This window comes from Salmo salar, chromosome 01, assembly GCF_965601325.2.
Source record: "Salmo salar chromosome 01, fSalSal1, whole genome shotgun sequence".
Taxonomy (NCBI): domain Eukaryota; kingdom Metazoa; phylum Chordata; class Actinopteri; order Salmoniformes; family Salmonidae; genus Salmo; species Salmo salar.
The window spans coordinates 61,305,782-61,327,173 of NC_138291.1; the positions used below are offsets into that span (position 1 = coordinate 61,305,782).

The 21,392-nt window shown below is 43.4% G+C and overlaps 1 pseudogene across 1 annotated transcript in view; it reads left to right on the forward strand.

The window, feature by feature from the left end:
• Window positions 1-278: 278 nt before the first annotated feature.
• LOC106606663 (tetratricopeptide repeat protein 27-like) overlaps window positions 279-21,392 on the forward strand; it is a 40,404-nt pseudogene continuing 19,290 nt past the window's right edge. Inside the window, exons 1-6 of the transcript XR_014381292.1 lie at window positions 279-303; window positions 645-742; window positions 6,363-6,446; window positions 12,770-12,892; window positions 18,186-18,419; window positions 19,464-19,553. The product of XR_014381292.1 is annotated as a tetratricopeptide repeat protein 27-like (transcript). The remainder of the gene's footprint in view (window positions 304-644; window positions 743-6,362; window positions 6,447-12,769; window positions 12,893-18,185; window positions 18,420-19,463; window positions 19,554-21,392) is intronic.

The window sequence follows — 21,392 nt, forward strand, 5'->3', positions numbered from 1 at the left end:
CCATCTCTCCTCCTGCGTGGAGCGGGACATCGGCTGGGCAAACAGCACTGGAACCTGATCTCTACATTTACACACCGCCTCCCACTGAGTCAGCCGCTGGCCACTAGTGGTCACATATTCCTACTGCATGTCTCCTACGCAGTGTAGTATGCAACCAAGTCCATCTCTGATAAGGTCGGACATATATGTGTCAATCAGTAGGCGTGACCTTGGTCCTGAGAGAGAAATTTTACTGCCGCTCTGGCAGGGAGGGGTTGCCTCTGACTCCACAGTGAGTAATGTGCTTCCTGCGGCAGACAGGAAGTAGGACTCACCTCTTCTGTCCTTGCTCAAACAAAACAAAACCTGGTTGGAGTTAGAGGGACTAATTAAGTTATATAAGCTGTACTATACCGGCTTTTCAGTATCTTGATTCTCATGGAAACTCCCGATTCTATCATAAGAGCGTCCTAATTTACTGGTTCTTGTTGCAGATGTCAAACTCATAGCTACATATTTCTGTACCCTCTACTGTATTATGCCATCACTATCTGAGAGACCTGACTATCGCTTTTATCTGAGATTGATGTCCCTATTGGTCCATAATGAAAGTGAGTGTCTTGAATCTCCATGTCCTTACCGGTCTTTCTACCCTCTCCCTGCAGTGCATACTATCTCAGCCCTGGTGACGGCGCTGTGTCTAAGGACCAACCTCGAGAGGGGCAGCTCTCGACGGGTGGAGAGGGCCATGATGCAGACACAGGTAAAAGATGAGATGTCACACAAGAGTTTGGATTCTACGAGATACTCTGACACACTGATGGCGAACGACACTATTGGTAGCCCACAATATCATTTTCTGTAGGTCACATATGTCACATCATTAGCACAACGGTCTGCAAGAACATGTGATGCATGCCGTCTGAAATCCACACAGCCAAATCAGTATTCCCACTGAGCTGTCTGCGAAAGCACAGGGGCCTTTGAAATAACCCAGCAGAGGACAGACACGCTCCCCCTGTTCCGGGGTTCCTGTACCCGTTTAGGATATTTGTCATGGGTGTCTGTCTGTGAAACCAGCCCACCCTCCTCTCTTCTCCTTTACCAATGTTTCCACACCCCTTTTTTTGCAGACAATCTCTCTGACATACTTATACTTGGTCATGCACAGATGTATGATCTGGGAATAATTTATGCTCTTCTCAGGGCTGCTTTAAACTGATGGGGATGACATCATGTTGTGTGTGCCTGTTGCTCTATCCAGCCCCAGCTTCAGTGCTCCAGGTGTGCAGTGAGCTGTCAGTCGTAGACAGACGAGGTCAGAGTCATAAAGCAGGAGGTTGGGGCCTGGTATAAGACGGTCCGACGTCTGGTATAGAACAGGGGACTCTTAAAGCACTGCTGCCCCATGGTTTTGTGACATAAAGGAAAGTGAAAGTCTGGTTTCAATCTCCCTAGCTTCCCCTCCTAAAATGTTTGCACACGGAGCTCTGCACTCTTATCCCGCAACCTGATTTGACAGACAGGACCTGTAGGGGGGCGAAACAGCTGAGGGAGCCCTCTAGGGAGAGCCGTGTGACAGGCGGGGGGGGGGGGGGGTTCGGTCATCTAGGGGGGTGGGGGAGTCACCTGTCCATCACTGTGCAAGGAAGACGTCAATCACTCAATGATCCCACCACTGACACCAACCCCATCTCCACCCAGCCCTAATCCCCTCTGAGACAGACATGCTCAATCACCGTTTCTCCCAGAACGCCAGAACCCAAAGAGAGACACATCAGAGCGAGGGTTGACAGGCGGCTCACACGCACCAATGACTGAGAGTTGGAGGGAATGGAGAAAATAAAATAGTTTGCCCTCCTTTGTTTCAATTTTTTTTTCCCTCACGGTGATGTTTTGACTTAAAATCTCCTTGGCTGCTGAAGGGGGGAAAATGTGGAGGAAATATGTTATGTGTTGAGTTGTTTCATGTCGGAGCAGGAATTATTAACCCCGTCCTGCTCCAATAAGCAATTTGGGCGACTTCTGTGAGGAAGCTGTAAGCTGGGCCCATGGGGATCCGACTGGGTTTTGTTTATCACGATCAAGCCCTTCATTGGGTGGAATACATAGCCGTGGCACTAATGGCTGCCCCCTCAAGGGAATGAGTGATTAAAATAAACTGCACTTCCCTCTCTTTGTTGTCTGTCATTTCCACTTCTTATTTCCTGTGTTTGAGAGTGGACACCCAAAGTCCAGATGTAGACTGACCTGAGGGAAGGCTAGGTGAAATTCCCTTCCTATCGTCTGATTTTAATTATCTTTTCTCTTTTAAATGCTTCACTCTCTTCATTTTGTAATGTGACAGATACACTGACTGTACAAAATATTAAGAATACCTTCCTTACATTGAGTTGCACCCCTTCCCTCAGAACAGCCTCACTTCGTCGGGGCACACTTTACAATGTGTCCAAACATTCAACAGGGATGCTGGCCGATGTACACTACAATGTTTCCCACAGTTGTGTCAAGTTGGCTGGATGTCCTTTGGGTGGTTGACCATTCTTGATACACACGGGAAACTGATGAGCGTGGGAAAACCCAGCAGCATTGCCGTTCTTGACACAAACTGGTGCGCCTGGCACCTACTACCATACCCTGTTCAAATGCACTTCAATCTTGTCTTGCCCATTCACCCTCTGAATGGCACACACACCCAATCCATGTCTCAATCGTCACAAGGCTTAAAAATCCTTCTTTAACCTGTGTTCTCCCCTTCATCTACACTGATTGAAGTGGATTTAACAAGTGACATGAATAAGGGATCATAGCTTTCACCTGGATTCACCTGGTCAGTCCATGTCATGGAAAGAGCAAGCGTTCTTAATGTAGACTGTGTATATCCAGGAAAAAATGTGCTATTTCAGTATCAGGTTCCTTGTTTCTTAATTCTATTACAGCCAATGACTTAATTAATGACAGTCTATTACTCTCCTATCAGAGACTTGTAGACATTGAAAAGCACAGGGTCTTTTACCAGACAGGTTTTACTGTTCTTAGTCCAATCAAACTATTTCATATTTTATTAAGGCAGTAGTGGTGTAAACAAATAAGTAAACGTATAATATGCAGTCTGTTTACTTTTATTTTGTTATATAATTAGGTATTTGTTTTCACAAAGGTCGTTAGGATGCAAACTGGGCTGCCGTTTCTGATGAATGAAACCAATAGCTAAGCCAACATCAGTGGTCAGTACTTTGACATATGTAGCTGGAGGACATTCCTAGCAATTGTCCTTATTTAGTTTAACAGCCTTACATTGTTCCAACTTAACAAGTGTATTAAAAGTCTTATTCTTTTTATGCGTTATTAATTCTTTTTCTTTTTTTCTTTTACCCCATTTCCCCCCCCAATTTCGTGGTATCCAATTGGTAGTTCCAGTTTTGTCTCATCGCTGCAACTCCCGTACGGACTCAGGAGAGGCGACGGTCATGAGCCGTGCGTCCTCCGAAACAACCCAGCCAAGCGGCACTGCTTCTTGACACAATGCCCACTTAACCCGGGAGCCAGCCGCACCAATGTGTCAGAGGAAACACCTGGCAACCGTGTCAGCGTGCATCGCGCCCGGCCCGCCACAGGAGTTGCTAGAGTGCGATGGGGCAAGATCATCGCTGCCGGGCCAAACCCTCCCATAACCCGGGCAACGCTAAGCCAATTGTGCACCACCCCATGGGTCTCCCAGTCGCGGCCGGCTGCGACAGAGCCTGGACTCGAACCAGGATCTCTTGTGGCACAGCTAGCACTGCGATGCAGTGCCTTAGACCACTGTGCCACTCGGGAGGCGCATTGGTCTTATTCTGAATGTAAACCTAATATTTCTGCAGCCTGTCAGATGGGGTGTTTTTCCTTCCTTGTGCAGTTGTATAAAATCAGTATTTTCTGGTTTACTGTATACTCATATAATATACAACCACCATCTGCTATAATTGTGTTCACAGAGCAACTAATAACTCAGTTCAGTGAATCTGGAGGTTTTTACTCACCAATCTTCTCTGAACCACTCCCCAGTAGCCTGTGGCTCTTTCTGTAGGGTCTCTGGTCTATCGGAGCTCACCACATACCAACCCCGTTTGTGCTTTGAAGCTATCCACTGGCCGTGGTTGAAACAAAATTAGTTATTAGTCATCCACAGTCTGCTTTCAAACAAACCTTGCTTGCCATTAAGGGAAACCGATTGCACCAAGCCAACTGGAAATTGAATTTCTAGATGAGGTTGATGTTCATCCCTAAGAACCGTCCTCACTCTCCTTTCAAACTGTAGCTGGAATTTCCCTCCAACTGGCTGGTTGTGTTGTGAGGCTAGTTATCAGTTCTTTCACACCTGTTAACATAGGTTTTATTCTCTGCCTTTCTACCCTCTGACATGAGACATTGTTCAGTCCACACTTTCGCTGAAGTGCTAGCAGATATTGGTCTGTGGATGCTTGACATATCCCATTTGGGGGGATGGTTGAATGTGCAGAGGAAGTATTTCATCCTGGAGCATCAAAGCCTTTGAAGCAAAGAGCTCTATCCTTTAATTGTGACAGCTGACCGGCTTTGCCTTCATGAATTCCTTTTCTGAGCATTGCTGTAAGAATGTCAAACCTCCAACAGATGACATGGCACAGGATTGACACCTACACTTCTACATATACCCCAAAAAGGTAGTACAGGTTTTTGACAATGATGATAACAGCCTTCTTTTTTTTTTTTTTGCAACATCCGTGTAAGTCACTTCGATGTGCTACCTTTTGTATCTTACAAATTCTTTGTATTGGGGAACAAAAGTCCTCAGGAATTTATCTTTAGGTTTATAAAGAACAGAACCCAACTGCATGCATTATCAAAATTAGAGCACCAACGAAGTTAGAGCAAGGAAAAATTAAATTTTCTCTACTTGGTTTTGTGCGTTGTTTCTCTGTAGCAAAAGAGAGCACTTACATCGATCTGGAAGACTGAAAGCTTGCTCTCAAACACAAGTGCAAAGGCTGTTTGTTCTGGCATGAATAGACACACAGCCCCATTTTATATTCCTCATTCTGTTGAATTCTTACAGTTTTCGTCTTGCACTTGCTGTGTGCCCGCTCCCACTCTGCAGGCTGCCTATTTTGACACACTGCGTCACTTGCTCTGACAGTGTCAGAGACTTGTTTTAAGTGGAAAGATTGACTCTTAACGGTTGACCGGGCCCACTCATTTGTAGACTAGGTTTGTTTAGATGTTACCAGATACATGCATCTTTTATTGGTAAAGACAACTTTGCCAACCACCCATTAAACTGACCCGAGACATAAGATTAACATTGATGAAAATCATTTGGGCAGAAATGGTCTTTAAGGAATCAAGATCAGCATTCATCGGAAGCAATGTTGGTTTGACGTCAACACTTGGACAGGGCATTGGATTTGTCTTTCAGAGTAAAAAAAAAACAGGAAGGGATGCTTTTTATCCCCCGCCCTCCTGATTGTGTTGGTGTCTCTGTGTCTACATTTTGGTGTTTTTATTTGTGTCTGTCTGTGTCTCCAGAAAATGCAATCACCATGACTCACCTCTGGATTTTCTTCATCCCGGGCAGTAAAATACTGTATCTCCTGTATCACTCTTACCCAATTTCCTCTTAATTTCCTATACAAGGAGTCCAATCACATCCAAGCTGCCCAACTCCATCCACAACTTATAATTAAACACTTTATCCTGGGCAGTCGGGATCCAAATCTCATTACAGGAGACTGGGCCCTGTCCACGTCCCACTGATAACACCACCCAACCGAGCCATACAACAGGACTGAGGTTTATGTGCCGTGGTATAGGATCTTTGAATTCAGAAATTAAGAAACATTCTCATCGTTGTTAAATACTTAACTGTGAGTCGAGATCCAATTTAGACACAGACAAATATCTCCTCCGATAGCAGGCAGAAAGTGAGTTGTTGCTCTGCATAACGACCCACTGATAAAATAACTAGACTTGCCAGAGGAGTCTTGAGAATGAGACGATAACAATTGGATAGCAGTCAGCTGTGGCTCATTTGGCACAGCTGTGAGAGAATTATGTTTACTGTTTATGCCTTGTCTTCCTGGATGCCCTCAGCATGTGTTCATTGAGTACCTAACGTCCCCTTGCCATTGTATAACCTGTCAATACAACAGTGATTGAGACAAAAGAACGATCTAAACCAGGGTTGCCCACTCTGTCAATGCTTGTTTAGACCTGCTTCACCCACATCTCAATCAATTAGTACATTACAATTTGCTCTTGACTTGCTCTACCAACTTTGCAGTTTAAATTCATTTCATTTAATATTAGCACTTTGTCTGGGTATGCCTGTCTAGTTGATGTTGGTTGTCTCTCCTCTCTTCCAGACTATAGTGGATTGCTTTGAGGAGAAGAGCTGTCCTTGTCACGGAGCGTCTGAAACTCTTCTACTGCTGCCGGGCTCCTCCCAGGTGGGCTGTCCTGGTAACACCCCCTCATTAGACCGTCACCGCTGATTTGCTTTCTGATTTATGCTGATTGACTTTGAATTGATTTCGTTCCACTGTGAATGTTAACTTCCTGTTAAGGGCCGACTCACTGTAACTGAGGTACCACACAGCAATGTCTTTCATCAAAGCTTTGACTTATGACTTGACCCATTGTAAGTCATGGCCATGATTAAAGAAAAACACATATGTGTCAGGTTTATATGAGTGATCCCTAAGTCAGGAGAAAAGGATGGGATCCATCCGCTGGGGGGGGGGGGGGGGGACTCTACACATTTGAACAAGGATGTGGGCCTTTCTCCGGTGTTGTAACTGTGTCCTCTTGACCTCCTGCCCGAGGTCCACTAACGCCTTGTCCTCAGAGGAGTCTCATCCATCACCACAGGGCTGGTCATATGTGAGTAGGTAGTGCGTCAGAGCCCTGATCTAATCTGGACACTAAGACAATATATCTGTCAGGCTCAAGCTCTGTGTCAGCGCAGGCTGCTTTCAAGCCAAAGGCCACCTGATGGCCGCCTCCACTCTAGGATGGCCACTAAAACATTACACCTATGTCCTTCATCAACTACCAGACAGTTATTGCCCCTCAGGGTAGGAGCTGCACCAACCAGGTAGTTTATATATGGGGTTGAAAGTAAGGCTCATCTGTTTTTCTCTGTGTATATATTCTGGGAGATGAAGAGTGAGTGATGAGTATTTTTGTTAGTCCATATTTGTAGCTTTCAGAAAGATGATTTGTCGACCGTGGATGTTTATTTTGTGTTGTATTTTGTGTTGACTGTGCCATTCCTGGCACATAGTCCGTTTCTTCTTCCTCTTACTACATAGAAATGACAGCGTCTGGCAGCTAAGGCGTTTTGAGCAGTGACATTTGCTTACATTTTCAGCTGGTTGGAAAGGTTTCCCCTTTTAATTAACTATTTGCTGTTGTCTAAAGCCAATGCTCCTCAATACAATCAGTCAATACAATGTTTACCTAGCCAGAGTAGGAGACCCACAGACAGACATAAAGCGGGGGAGAGGTAGATTGGCAGGGACTGCCCAACAGATGAGGAAGGAAGAGATATGGAGAGGGAGATTGAGGGAGAGAGTGTAAAAGAGGATACATCGCCCAGGCTCCATGTAATAGCAGCGAACAGCAATAAAGCTGGAATTGAAGGCACCCTTTTATTTCCGCCTGGGGAATTGAAAGCGCAAGCAAGGCAGAGAATCGTGGGGCTTTGATTATGCATTTTCTCCTCAGCAAGAGGCATGTAACTATGGCCATGCCTGCTCACAGAGGAGCTGTGTTGGGAGAGGAGGGACAGAGAGATTGGTTGAGATATCAGGGTTCCCCAACTCCCCCCCCCCCCCCCCCTCGTTTGCTGTTCGCAGTGATTTTACCTGATCTCCCAAGTTTTCTGAGTTAAAAAAAACATGTTTTGTTTTATTGTTGAACATAAGACTGTAAAAACACCAGCAAATCAGCTCTGAGTGATTTTAATTTCGGAAATCTGTTCCAAAGTATTCCCACGCATAATAGAGAGATATGTGATCGTCGGGGTGGAAAATTAACTTTTTGGTCCACCAGCCACTGTGGTAGGTAGATAAAAAAAAATCTACCATCCCCTGAGCTCGTGAAGTGAGCGCTACTGGAGCTAAATTGGAGCGGGCGAATAGGTCGACGCTCCACGCTCCAGTCAAATTAGGGTCCCTCACATACTTTGGCCTGTGTGCGTAGTTATAAGGTTGAGTAAGTAAACATTTTGTCCACAAATCTACCCACATGTCTGTAAATAGTTTATGATAAGTGAATGCCATAATGTAGTTATTTTGTTAGATACTTCTCCAGAATAGCTAAAATCGTATTTTTTCCAACATATTCAGATTTGGTTGATTAATTACCTCAGCTGGCCCTTAGCGCTGTCCGCCGCGGGTAAACAAACCCGCCCCAGTTACGTCTCTCTCCTTGCTCTTTAACTGTTTACTCTCGTTGGAATTGGCCTATATGGATAGGGCTACATTTAAATGTTTCTTACAGAAGACCTATAAAAAGCATATGCATAACCATGGTAGCAATTGAAAGGGAACAGTTTCGAGGTTATTAGACAATTAGGTGAGGTAACAACAGTTCACCTGACACAAGACTGAATCCAAACATTACACTATTGATTTTGTGAATTTTACATTTATTGGCTGGGCAGGGATGCAGAGATTTACATTTTTCTTAAGGTAAGCCTGAAGGTTTTAAGGCAAAATAACCCTATCAAAACGGAAAGCTCCTTAAGAGGTAATGTCAGGCATATTGGGTCAAAATGTATGCCTATTGTATAGATAATATAACAAAAATTAACATAACTTTTAAGAGATCAGATTTTTAGTTTGGAATTACTTTGCTACAATGGCACACTTGACCAGCTACCCACCTCAGTCCTTTCTGTTAGCATGTGCGCATGGTACACCATCATGCTTTCGGATACGTGTCTTTTCACAATGATTCTTTAGTTGTGGACACTGTAAATAGTTTGATGTGAACGTCATAATGTAGTTATTTTGTTAGATCTCCCTATTAGCTAAACATTATTTATTTTACAAAATTGCTGTTCGGTCTGAATATGGCAGTGAATCATGGGGATTTGTTGCGCTATGCAGATGTAGCCTCTCTCCGAGGCACGTTTTGCTAGGCAACCCCCCTGGTACTTGCTACCAAACGTTTGTTCCAAGAAACTACATAAATACTGCACTCTGACACTATCTTTGCTAGATTCATGATAGTGTTAGATAAAGCAAGGAAAGTGAATTTCAGAATGTGATATAGTTTTAGGGGGATTTGCAGCTGTTGTTGGTAAGTAATGAATCTGCTAGCTTTTTAAGGAGAGACTTGAAAAAATTCATAACAATAGTCTCCCTCCTTTCCCTACCCCCCCAGCAGTATTCAGATTTGTCTCATTAATTACCTCAGCTGGCCCTGAGCGCTGTCCGCCGCGGGTAAACAAACCCGCCCCAGTTACGTCTCTCTCCTTGCTCTTTAACTGTTTACTCTCGTTGGAATTGGCCTATATGGATAGGGCTACATTTAAATGTTTCCTACAGAATAAATATGAAAATGCATAACCATGGTAGCAATTGAAAGGGAATAGTTTTGAGATTATGGGGAAATTATTAGACCAAAGGTGAGGACACAACAGTTCACAAGACTGAATCCAAACATTACACTATTGATTTTGTGAATTTTACATTTACTGTACTATTCGCTGCATTTATTGATAACGAAATCTGAAAATACTCTGGATACATTCAGTAACATGATAAGAATATGTATGTGTAGGTGTAACATAAGACAACATAACATGTAACGTGAGACAAAATAATTACATGGGTTTGAGTGAGAGGACTAACAGGTGTCTCCAAGTGACCGAGCACCTCTCCAAAGTGTGCACAGTTCCCAACTTTTTTTTTAAACTCCTAGCTGTGTTGTTGAGGAACTAGAACAAGCACACTCGTAGTTTTATTTGGAACACAACCCTGCATCCCCGCCCTCACACAAGTACTGTTTTTTTTTTTTTTTCGCTATCCAAAAACAGCCCATTGTAAATCACAGTCTGGGTCTGGTGGGCATCATTTGAAAGCCTGTTCTATAACAGATCGTCATTTTGGTGCTCATAGAAAGGAGTCATGAGTGCATTCAGGTGTGTGTGCCGTGGCACATTTTCTTCACAGTAGATCAATAGCCTCATTCTGTTCAGAACAAGCAAGGCTATGATGCCATGAGCAGGTTGGCCATCTGGCAATTCTGGAAAATACCAGAAGAGCCGGACCATCTTTTATCGATGTGGGCTGGTCGATAAAAATGTATGATAAAAAAAACATATACTGTGTATATATATACTCTGAGTATACCAAACATTACACCTTCCTAATATTGAGTTGCTCCGGGACCGCTTGCCATGCGGTAGCAGAGAGAACAGTCTATGACTTGGGTGACTGGAGTCTTTGACAATATTGGGGGTTTTCTTCTGACAGCCTAGTATATAGGTCCTGGATGGCAGGAAGCTTGGCCCCGGTGAAGTACTGGGCCGTATGCACTACCCTCTGTAGCACATTATGGTTAGATGCCGAGCAGTTGCCATACCAGGCGGTAATGCAACCGGTCAAGATGCTCTCGATGGTGCACCTGGCACCTACTACCATACCCCGTTCAAAGGCACTTACTGATACACTTAGTATCAGCTTTGTTTTACAAAAATCCCTCTGAATGGCACACATGCACAATCCATGTCTGTTTTCTCAAGGCTTAAAAATCCTTCTTTAACCTATGTCCTCCCCTTAATCTACACTACACCAACCTTTTCTGAGTCAAGATAACTTTGAGTCAATATGCAAGCCGAGCTCTACCGCTCCTTTTTTTTTTTACATGACTATGCAACATTAACCAATTTAAAAACAGTTTTGTAGCAATAAGGTTTGTTCAGTAGGTTATAGGCCCAATACATTATCACTGCATATTGGCTATGCTTGAATTGCCCTGCCAATGTTCTTCTCAGACCATTTTGAAAATATATAACAAAAATATTAAGTATATGATCACACTGGTAATGGATCATTTATTGTATTACTTGTGAGCATAATAATGATATTATTATTTTTTACTGGACTGATGGCCAGTCTGGCGAAGAGGGAGGGAGCATCGGTGAGGCTGCCTCTCACCCGACTCACCGTCCCTCCACTCTCCCTCCCTCCACTGAGAAAAGGGGACAGTCTTCCAGCTGATGGCGAAACAAGTCGCACTACATTATTTCTGCCACATGCACAAATTCATGTTAGTCCTATGACCAGAGAAAGTGAAATATTCCTCTATGAAAAAACACACACCGCTAATAACAGCAACGCAAGCTTATCGAAACACTTTGCTATTCTCATTCATTGCAACTGCAGTGGAAGAACACACATTTTATGGCTCATAAAAGTGTTGAACAAACTGTTGACACTGCTGAATAACAACTCAATCATGAACTCACTCGTAAAAACAGCAGCTCTTTGCTTTATTCGTTGAGTCTCTGGTCATGGTTTTAAGTTTTGAAATCTCACAGTATCAGCTTTGCTGTGCATTCAAGGTTTCTTTTTAGTCTATGGCTCGAGGAAACCATTCAGACATAGTGATCTGAGCTATCGGATTGGCCAGCGGTAGGCCTATACGACAGGAAAAGGAGGGCCGAGCACGCCCCCATTTTCATCGATAGGGCTGTAGTGGAGCAGGTTGAGAGCTTCAAGATCCTTGGTGTCCACATCACCAACAAACTATCATGGCCCAAACACACCAAGACAGTCGTGAAGGGGGCATGACAACGCCTTTCCCCCTCAGGAGACTGAAAACATTTGGCATGGGTCCTCAGATCCAGTTCTACAGCTGCACCATCGAGAGCTCCTAACTGGTTGCATCACCGCCTGGTATGGCAACTGCTCGGCCTTCGACCGCAAGGCGCTACAGAGGGTAGTGCGTAAGCCCCAGTACATCACTGGGACCGAGCTTCCTGCCATCCAGGACCTCTATACCAGGCGGTGTCAGAGGAAGGGCCTACAAATTGCCAAAGTCTCCGGCCACCTTAGTCATTGACTGTTCTCTTTGCTACTGCACGGCAAGTGGTACCGGAGCACTAAGTCTAGGTCCAAAAGGCTTCTTAACAGCTTCTACCCCTAAGCCATAACACTGCTGACCAGCTAATCAAATGGCTACCCCGTCGAGACGGGGGTGGGGGGGGGGGTCAATGCAAATAGTCAGGGTACCACCATTATACACCTCATTTCTACTGGTGTGGTTGTTTAAAGGTTCAGTGCAGTGAAAAACATGATTTTGCAGTGTTTTTTATATACTGTATTTCCACACTGAGGTTGGAGTAGTACTGTGAAATTGTGAAAATGATGATGATGCCATTTTTGTGTAAGAGCTGAAATTTCAGCTTGTTTTGGTGGGATGGAGTTTTGGCCTGTCTGGTGACATCACCAGTCGGGAAATTTGTTAATAGACCAATAAGAAAGAGTTCCAAACCAAAGAGTTCCAAACCTTTCTGCCAATAACAGCTAGTTTTCCCCTCCCCAATCAGACCACTCCCAGACAGTCCTAGCATAATTATTGCTTGAGAAATTGCTCTTTACTAAGAAGCTATTGTTGTTTCCTTTTAACCAATTTTATTTAAAACAATCACAATAAGGTAATGATTTGATATTGAGATAAAAACGGCAGCATTGGTCCTTCAAAACCTAGTTGTGCTATCCCATGTCTGAACAGCTCTCCTATCTCCCATCTACAGGAGCAGCTGGCCAACCTGCTGACAGACCTGGGCTGCACCAGCTCAGCCCTGCTAATCTACGAGAAGCTGGAGCTGTGGGAGGATGCTGTCATCTGCCTGGAGAGGATGGGCCAGCATGGCAAGGTACAACACAGCCATTACAAGCACCAGAAAAACTGTGACTTCCCTTCTCAGGTGCATTTAATACTCATTGCTTTACACAACGGTCAAGGTCATTCTTCGTACTAAACATGGGCACCATCACCACACAAACACACTCAAGAGAGAAGCTCATCTTGCCCACACTGGAAGAACAGTGAATATCACCGCTCTTTCCATCTACCCTGTTACCTAGCTATCTCGCTCTGCTCCCTACTCCCTCCTTCTCTCCCCCCTTCCCTCCCTCCGTCTATCTGTCTGTCTTTAGTGCGCACCTGTTTATGCACTCATTTGTGTTCTCGGGCATTCCAGCTGTCAGACGAATCAGTCCCAGGGAGATCTGGCTCTGTTTCTCTGGCGTTATTATTAACCTGTCTGGCCCCCATGGCCCCCCTGGGACTCACACACTCCCAGATAGACAGAAATATAGCATGTTTGGGTTGGATCACTCTCTGAGTCCCCCCATCCTTCAGTCAGTGTCCTCTTGGTGGTGCTGATTTGAGCATTCTCTTTTATCTCTTAATGGTGAAACAACAGGCTATGGAAATACAGGTCACAAGGGTAGCCGACAGAACCAATGGCATTGGTTTTAGACTGTTTTCCACAGAGGCAGACAGTAAAGAATCAAATGATGTGGACATATGGCAGCTGTTTGTTTTTGTTGGTCCTCCTTTTTGATAGCGGATCGTTTTCCTTTCTTTTTTTTTTGCCGGAGAAGTCTCGATGTTTACACAGGTGTTTATTTTTTTTCTCTCGCCCAACCTGCAAGGGCTCTCGGTCAGAATTGACTGAGGTAATGAAACAGAGCAAGAATAAAGAGCCAGAGGTTAGGCAACCTCCTCTCTTGCACCTGCCAGACGATGTTCTGTCAAGTCCTAGCAGAATCGTGGCGTGCCACACCAGGTAGAGGTCGGCCGAATATGATTTTCAACGCCGATACCGATTTATTGGAGGGCCGAAAGAAGCCGATACAGATTAATCGGCCGTTTTTTTTAAATGTATTTTTGTTGTATTTCTTTTATAGAATTTTTTTAAATACGTATATATTTGTAATAATGGCAATTACAATAATACTGAATGAACACCTTTTATTTTAACTTAATATAATACATAAATAAAATCTATTTAGTCTCAAATAAATAATGAAACGTTCAATTTGGTTTAAATAATGCAAAACCGTGCTGGAGGAGAAAGTAAAAGTGCAATATGTGCCATGTAAAAAAGCTAACGTTTAAGTTCCTTTGCTCAGAACATATGAAAGCTGGTGGTTCCTTTTAACATGAGTCTTCAATATTCCCAGTTAAGAAGTTTTAGGTTGTATTTATTATAGGAATTATAGGACTGTTTCTCTCTATACCATTTCTATTTCATATACCTTTGACTATTGGATGTTCTTATAGGCACTATAGTATTGCCAGCCTAATCTCAGGAGTTGATAGGCTTGAAGTCATAAACAGCGCTGTGCTTCAAGCCTTGCAAAGAGCTGTTGGCAATCACAGGAAAGTGCTGTTTGAATGAATGCTTACGAGCCTGCTACTGCCTACCACTGCTCAGTCAGACTGCTCTATCAAATATCAAATCATAGACTTAATTATAATATAAAAAACACACAGAAATACGAGCCTTAGGTCATTAATATGGTCAAATCCGGAAACTATAATTTAAAAAACAAAACGTTTATTCTTTCAGTGAAATACAGAACTATTCCATATTTTATCGAACGGGTGGCAACCCTAAGTCTACATATTGCTGTTACATTGCACAACCTTCAATGTTATGTCATAATTACATACAATTCTGGCAAATTAATTAGTCTTTGTTAGGAAGAAATAGTCTTCACACAGTTGTCAACAAGCCAGGCGGCCAAAACTGCTGCATTTACCCTGACTCTGCTTGCACTGAACCCAAGAGGTGACACAATTTCCCTAGTTAATATTGCCTGCTAACATGAATTTCTTTTAAGTAAATATGCAGTTTTAAAAATATATACTTGTGTATTGATTTTAATAAATGCATTGATGTTTATGGTTAGGTACATTTGTGCAACGATTGTGCTTTTTTCGCAAATGCGCTTGTTAAATCATCCCCGTTTGGCGAAGTAGGCTGTGATTCGATGATAAATGAACAGACACCGCATTGATTATATGCAACGCTGGACAAGCTAGTTAAACTAGTAATATCATCAACCATGTGTAGTTAACTAGTGATTATGTTAAGATTGATAGTTTTTTTATAAGAAGTTTAATGCTAGCTAGCAACTTGTCTCCTTGCTGCACTCGTGTAACAGATGGTCAGCCTGCCACGCAGTCTCCTCATGGATTCTAATCGGCCATAATCGGCGTCCAAAAATGCAGATTACCGATTGTTATGAAAACTTGAAATCGGCCCTAATTAATCGGCCATGCTAATTAATCGGTCAACCTCTAACACCGGGCCACGAAGAGAATCCTGTAACACTGTCCTCCATCTTGCTGTGGTTATGAAATGTGGTTCTGAAAGTCATTGATGAAACCGGTGCCAGATTTGTCACAAATGCTCTGAGGATGTTCTCCCGAACCGTTACGCAATGGACATCTGGTTAATTGTCAGTAAGAATCTCGCTGAAGTATTTTCTTTCAATCTTCCCTTGTCCTTTTAGTGATCGACCTGTTTAAGTGACCTCTCACATGATTCACAGGGTTCTTTTTCATAAATTCTCTAATAGCTAATATCACCACATCAATCTCTCTGGATCAACAGGGCTTGGCTTGGGCAGATTGAGCAGAAATTAGTATTCTACACACGCATGCATGCCAGCACACACACATACCAGTGCTCCCTCCAGCTGACCCGTACTTAGCCGCTGCTCACAGTCCCAACCCTGAATGCGAGTCCTGCAGGCCATTGTGCTCTGTTAGTGAATTACAGCTGGTTTTGTCTTCCAATCTGATTACAGACGTGCATTCTGGTCAATAAAATAAGTCCTCCACACTAAAACCATGCACTTTGGCCCTGGCCAGCTCTCCATGTAACATGATAAAAAAGGCTAGACAATCCATTTGTCTGAAGACTTGGGTGGATTCCAGCCAGTAGTCTCTTTGTACTAAACGTGCTGTTCCTGCTCTCGGTGTGTCTGAATGCCTGCGAAATGTGATTGAGCCTGACCTGGCCGCACCCTGAGAAAAAGAATGAAACTAAAATAGAGAAACAGAGGAAAGCGTTGAGAGGGAGACCTGCATTAAGTCAATTTCTGTTGAATTCGTTCGATAGCTCTTGAGTTTTGAATGTAATTGTTGTATTACACCAGCCTTATGGATGAGACATCTGTGTAAACCTTACATGGAAATAAACAAGATGAAACATTGAACAACACTTATATGGTATAACCCAGGCCAAAATAGCCACATTTGAAATAAATGTATGGTATTGACAAATGTTTAAAGCACCTCCGTTTCACATATGGGACAGTAAATCACATATGAATATCCCGGGACACGCAATTCAGACAGAGAAACCATTTAGAGAGTATATGTTCGCGTACACAACTCATGAATGTGGTTCAATTTCTAGAAATATTCCAAGCCTGATTGGATTCCCTTCGATGTGCTACCGCACCATGGAAAATTACTCTCCCCTCAAAAAAATGTGTCATGGCTCCCATAGTAAGACAGGCCCCATTTATAAAAGCGACAGATATAGCCAAAGGGTGATTCCACTCTAACCTTAAGCAAGGGTCAGTGAGTTCAGAGAACTCCTTATGTGGTTTTCCCAGCACAATAAGGGTGTCTGTACTTGGAGGAGTACTGAATCCCTCCTTTTCTCTCCCTCTACCTCTCCTCGCTCTCTCTCTCTTTTATGGAGGAGCATGCTGGGGGTTCTAACTGGTGGCCATTCTCCAAGGTTATAAAAACCCAATTCACAATCACCCTTTTCCATTTCCCCCAGAAAATCGACTGAAATACTTCTACTGAAAGTCATTCTCCAGTGAAAAGCACATAGTCTGTCTGTCTTATTTCCTGGTGAGAGCATGTCAAGTGCTTGTGGTCATAAGAGCACTTTCTAATCAATTAGCCTAATTCTTTGCCAGCAGTTGGCTGTAGGGATGCCCCATTGATGTTGTGAATATAACCTCCCTAATATGAATGCCTTTCTGGGAAACAGTCAGACGTTTTCCCTCTTTCCTGGGTGTGCAGCACCCCTCCAAATAACTGAATGGCGGTAACTATAGGATTCACTGCAGTACCGATAACTGATATTTATTAAAGGGATCAGGCTCCTCCGCCAGCGGTCTGGAAAAGGCCATGGAAGCCCACTTGTTTTTGACCAGCAGCACTAGTGTGCTGATGTGATGGCTGTTTGTAGCCCTTAAGGACGATATTGATATTTTTAGATGGGCTGTAAATTGTTGGCGAGCTCCCTCAGTAGAGGAAAAAAATGGTTTCTTTCTAATATAAATGCACATGTCTTTGAAGATAAGTTTTAATTTGTTGTACTGTATAGTATAGTGGGATCAGCGGAAATACAAATATGTGAAATATGAGTGCAATAGATTTACCAATAGATAGGTAATAGTCTACAGCAATGTTCTGTCATCGGTAGAGTTGCTGAACTCACATTACTTTTCTGTGGTGTTATTCCCCTTTTGTCAACCCAATCTGTGATTTGCAGAGGTCCATGTTCATCTACTATTCAAGCTTATACCAAAAACACTTTTCGTCCAAACAAATATTACACTTTGCCAGCCATATTGTTTTTGCGTTGTAATTCCATTTGTTGGAGGTGAGTTCAAGAGTTTGTGGTGTGGAAGAGAGGGCTACGGTTACTCCATGAGGTAAAGGAATGCAATGAAAACCCAGAGTCCCTTGCGCACAAAAGCACTCACCCTGAGCTGTGGGTAGATTGGGACGCTTCGACATGAACAGAAGCACTTCTCAAAGTGAAGGGAAGTGAAACCTGATCGTTATTCTACACTCTCTCCAAATCAGGGAGTACAGTACTCAAATCAGCTCTTTTGAGAGGTTCAGTGTTTGTTAGCTTGTTGAGGCTACAGTAGAAGTACAAACAGTTTCTACATCTTGATTGAGCCAATTGAGCTTCCTTTTCCAATGAGTGTATTGTGGCATTCCGAGACCAAATCAAAGCCTGATCATTGTTAGCAGAGAATGTTCAGTGTGCTGGCTCTGAGAGTCTTAAGGAGCAAAGCTCTTTCCTCCCCCCCCCCCCCCCCCCCCCCGCCTCTCTCTCTCTCTTCCCCCTTCCCTCTGTTTCACTCCCTCCCTCCCTCTTTTTCTCGCTCCCTCTCTACCAGGCGGAGGAGACCCTGCGTAGGGAGCTGGAGAAGGAGTCCCTCAGTCTGTACTGCTTGCTGGGGGACGTGCTGCGGCACCACCAATACTACAACCAGGCCTGGGAGCTGTCGAACCATCGCAGCGCACGTGCCATGCGCTCCAAGGCCCTGGTGTACCTCCGGGCCAAGGACTTCCAGCAGTGTGTGGAGTGCTTCGAGAAGTCACTCCGCATCAACACCATGCAGGTAAAGTAACCTCTGCTATGGCTAGCTATGGGAAGGATATTTGAACAATTATTTGAGTCTCTGAAGTGGATTCTTGTCATGTCAGGCCTACTCATAGGGTGAAACTCAACTACCTGACCTGCCGGTAACCTCCCTACAAGTGATATTTCTGAATTTTTTAACGAATAGATGGATTCAATCAATCATTCAATAGCACTTTAGAAAGTAGGTTGGCACCGTAAAGAGAAGAAATAAGGAGTCAGTTTCACCCAGACCATAGCGGAACAGAGGAAAGGGAAATCATTTCCTGTTTTCCTTCACTCTTCTGCCCTTTGTCCATATTTAATTCAGCAGGTCAGCCAGCAATAGGATGTTTTAATTTAGTTTGTTTTGCCATAATGACATTCCCCCCCTCCATTTTTCAAGGAGTTGTTGAAGTATTCCCAAGGAGATATAAGAGCCCTTGTAACCGATCACTCTGGCCATTCTTTGGAGAATGAAGATAAACAGAATATAGGGGAATATACTGAACATGCCAGTCTCCCACCTCCCTTTGATATGAGCAATAAGATGTTGTGGTGAGGGAGCAAGAGAAATAGAAAGGGAAATAGAGGGGGAAGAGGGAAAGAGTCCGGGGGACTGACACCACAGCTGATTTGCATAGATGGGTCCTGCCTGTTAGTTGCAGAGCGGGGCCTGCCACTCCCCCCGTGACAGGTGGGCTTTCCTCCAAAGCAAACTATCCACATACATGCACAGGAGGGTCGCAACATGAGCCAACATGGCGTTTGCTCCCCCCCCCCCCCCCCCCCCCCCACACACACTTCTCCTGTGTGGACCCTGCCAGTGAGCGTGGTGGGGAAGTTTTGAAAGCAGGACTCTTGAGAAAGTGTGGCAGGCTCAGCACGTTTTTACAGTGGATCAAGGGGGAGAGTTAGCATTTAGCACTAAGATAATATAGGATTCTCACCTGGAATAGAGAAGATTATAAAATGATATTTCACTCAACAATTAACAGTTTAGGATTCCTAAACACTGCTCACTGTGTTTGTCTTGTTTCTACAGATTGGGGTGTGGTTCTCTCTGGGCTGTGCCTACTTTGCCCTGGAGGGAGCTGCCAAGGCCTTCCAGACGTTTGTGGGACTGGAGCCAGATGTAAGTTCATACTATATTACTACAACCCCTTCCTCCCAATGTCAGGCCTTACATTATCGCATACTGTGCCTTCAGAAAGTATTCATACCCCTTGACTTATTCCACATTTTGTTGTTACAGCCTGAGTTAAAAATGTATGAAATATATTTTTTCCTCTACACACACTGCCCCATAATGACAGGGAAAACATGTTTTTAGAAAGGTTGGCAAATGTATTGAAAATGAACTGCAGAAATATCTCATTTACGTAAGTATTCACACCAATGACTCAATACTTTGTAGGAGCCCCTTTGGCAGCGATTACAGCTGTGTGTCTTTCTGGATAAGTCTCTAAGAGCTTTCCACACCTGGAGTGTACAACATTTGCCCATTGTTCTTTTTTAAATTCTTCAAGCTCTGTCAAATCAGTTGTTGATCATTGCTAGACAAACATTTCAGGTCTTGTCATAGATTATCAGCTAGATTTAAGTCAAAACGTTTACTCGGCCTTTCAGGAACGTTCACTGTCTTGGTATGCAATTCCTATGTAGATTTGGCCTTGTGCTTTAGGTTATTTTCCTGCTGAAAGATGAATTCTTCTCCCAGTGTCTGGTGGACTGCAGACTGAACCAGGTTTTCCTCCAGGATTTTTCCTTTGCTTAGCTCAATTCCATTTCTTTTTCATCCTGAAAAACCTCCCACGATTACAAGCATACCAATAACATGATGCAGCCACCACTATGCTTGAAAATATGGAGAGTGGTACTCAGTAATATGTTGTATTGGATTTGCCCCAAACATAACACTTTGTATTCAGGACAAAAAGTTACTTGCTTTACCACATTTGTTGCAGTATTACTTTAGTGCCTTGTTGCAAACTGGCTGCATGTTTTGGAATATTTTTATTCTGTGTAACATTCCTTTTCGCTCTGTCAATTAGGTTAGTATTGTGGAGTAACTACAATGTTGTTGGTCCATCCTCAGTTTTCTCCTATCACAGCCATTAAACTCTGTAACAGTTTTAAAGTCACTATTGGCCTCATGGTGAAATCCCTGACCGGTTTCCTCCTGTCCGACAACTGAGTTCGGATGGACGCCTGTATCCTTGTAGTGACTGGGTGTATTGATACACCATCTAAAGTGTAATTATTAACTTGACCATGCTCAAAGGGATGTTCCATGTCTGTTTTTTTTTTTAATTAATTTTTTTCACCATCTACCAATAGGTGCCATTTGTGAAGCATTGGAAAATCTCCCTGGTCTTTGTTGTTGAATCTGTGTTAGAAATTCTTGACTGATTGACTTCACAGTTAATTTTATGTGTGGGGTACAGAGATGATGTCATTATTAAAAAATCATTTTAAACACTATTATTGCGCACAGAGTCCATGCAACTTATTATGTGAGTTGTTAATCATATTTTTGCTCCTGAACTTATTTAGACTTGCCATAACAAACGGGTTGAATACTTATTGACTCAAGACGTTTCAGCTTTTCATTTTTTATTCATTTGTAAACATTTCGAAAAAATATAATTCCACTTTGACATTATGGGGTATTGTGTGTAGGCCATTGATAAAAACAAATCTCCATTTAATCCATCTTAAATGCAGGCTGTAACACAACAAAATGTGGAAGAAGTGAAGGGGTGTGAATACTTTCTGATGGCACTGTATAGGAAGACAGAGTCGATCACATGAATGCACAGTGGGACCATTTGAAATACCATTCCTCTCTCATTTTGTCACTCCCTCTACCCCCCTCCCCCCACTCTCTTTTTCCATTACTCTCACAAATGCGCACACATTCCCACACACAAACACATTCTTACACAAACACACTCAAACAAACTGAGAGCAC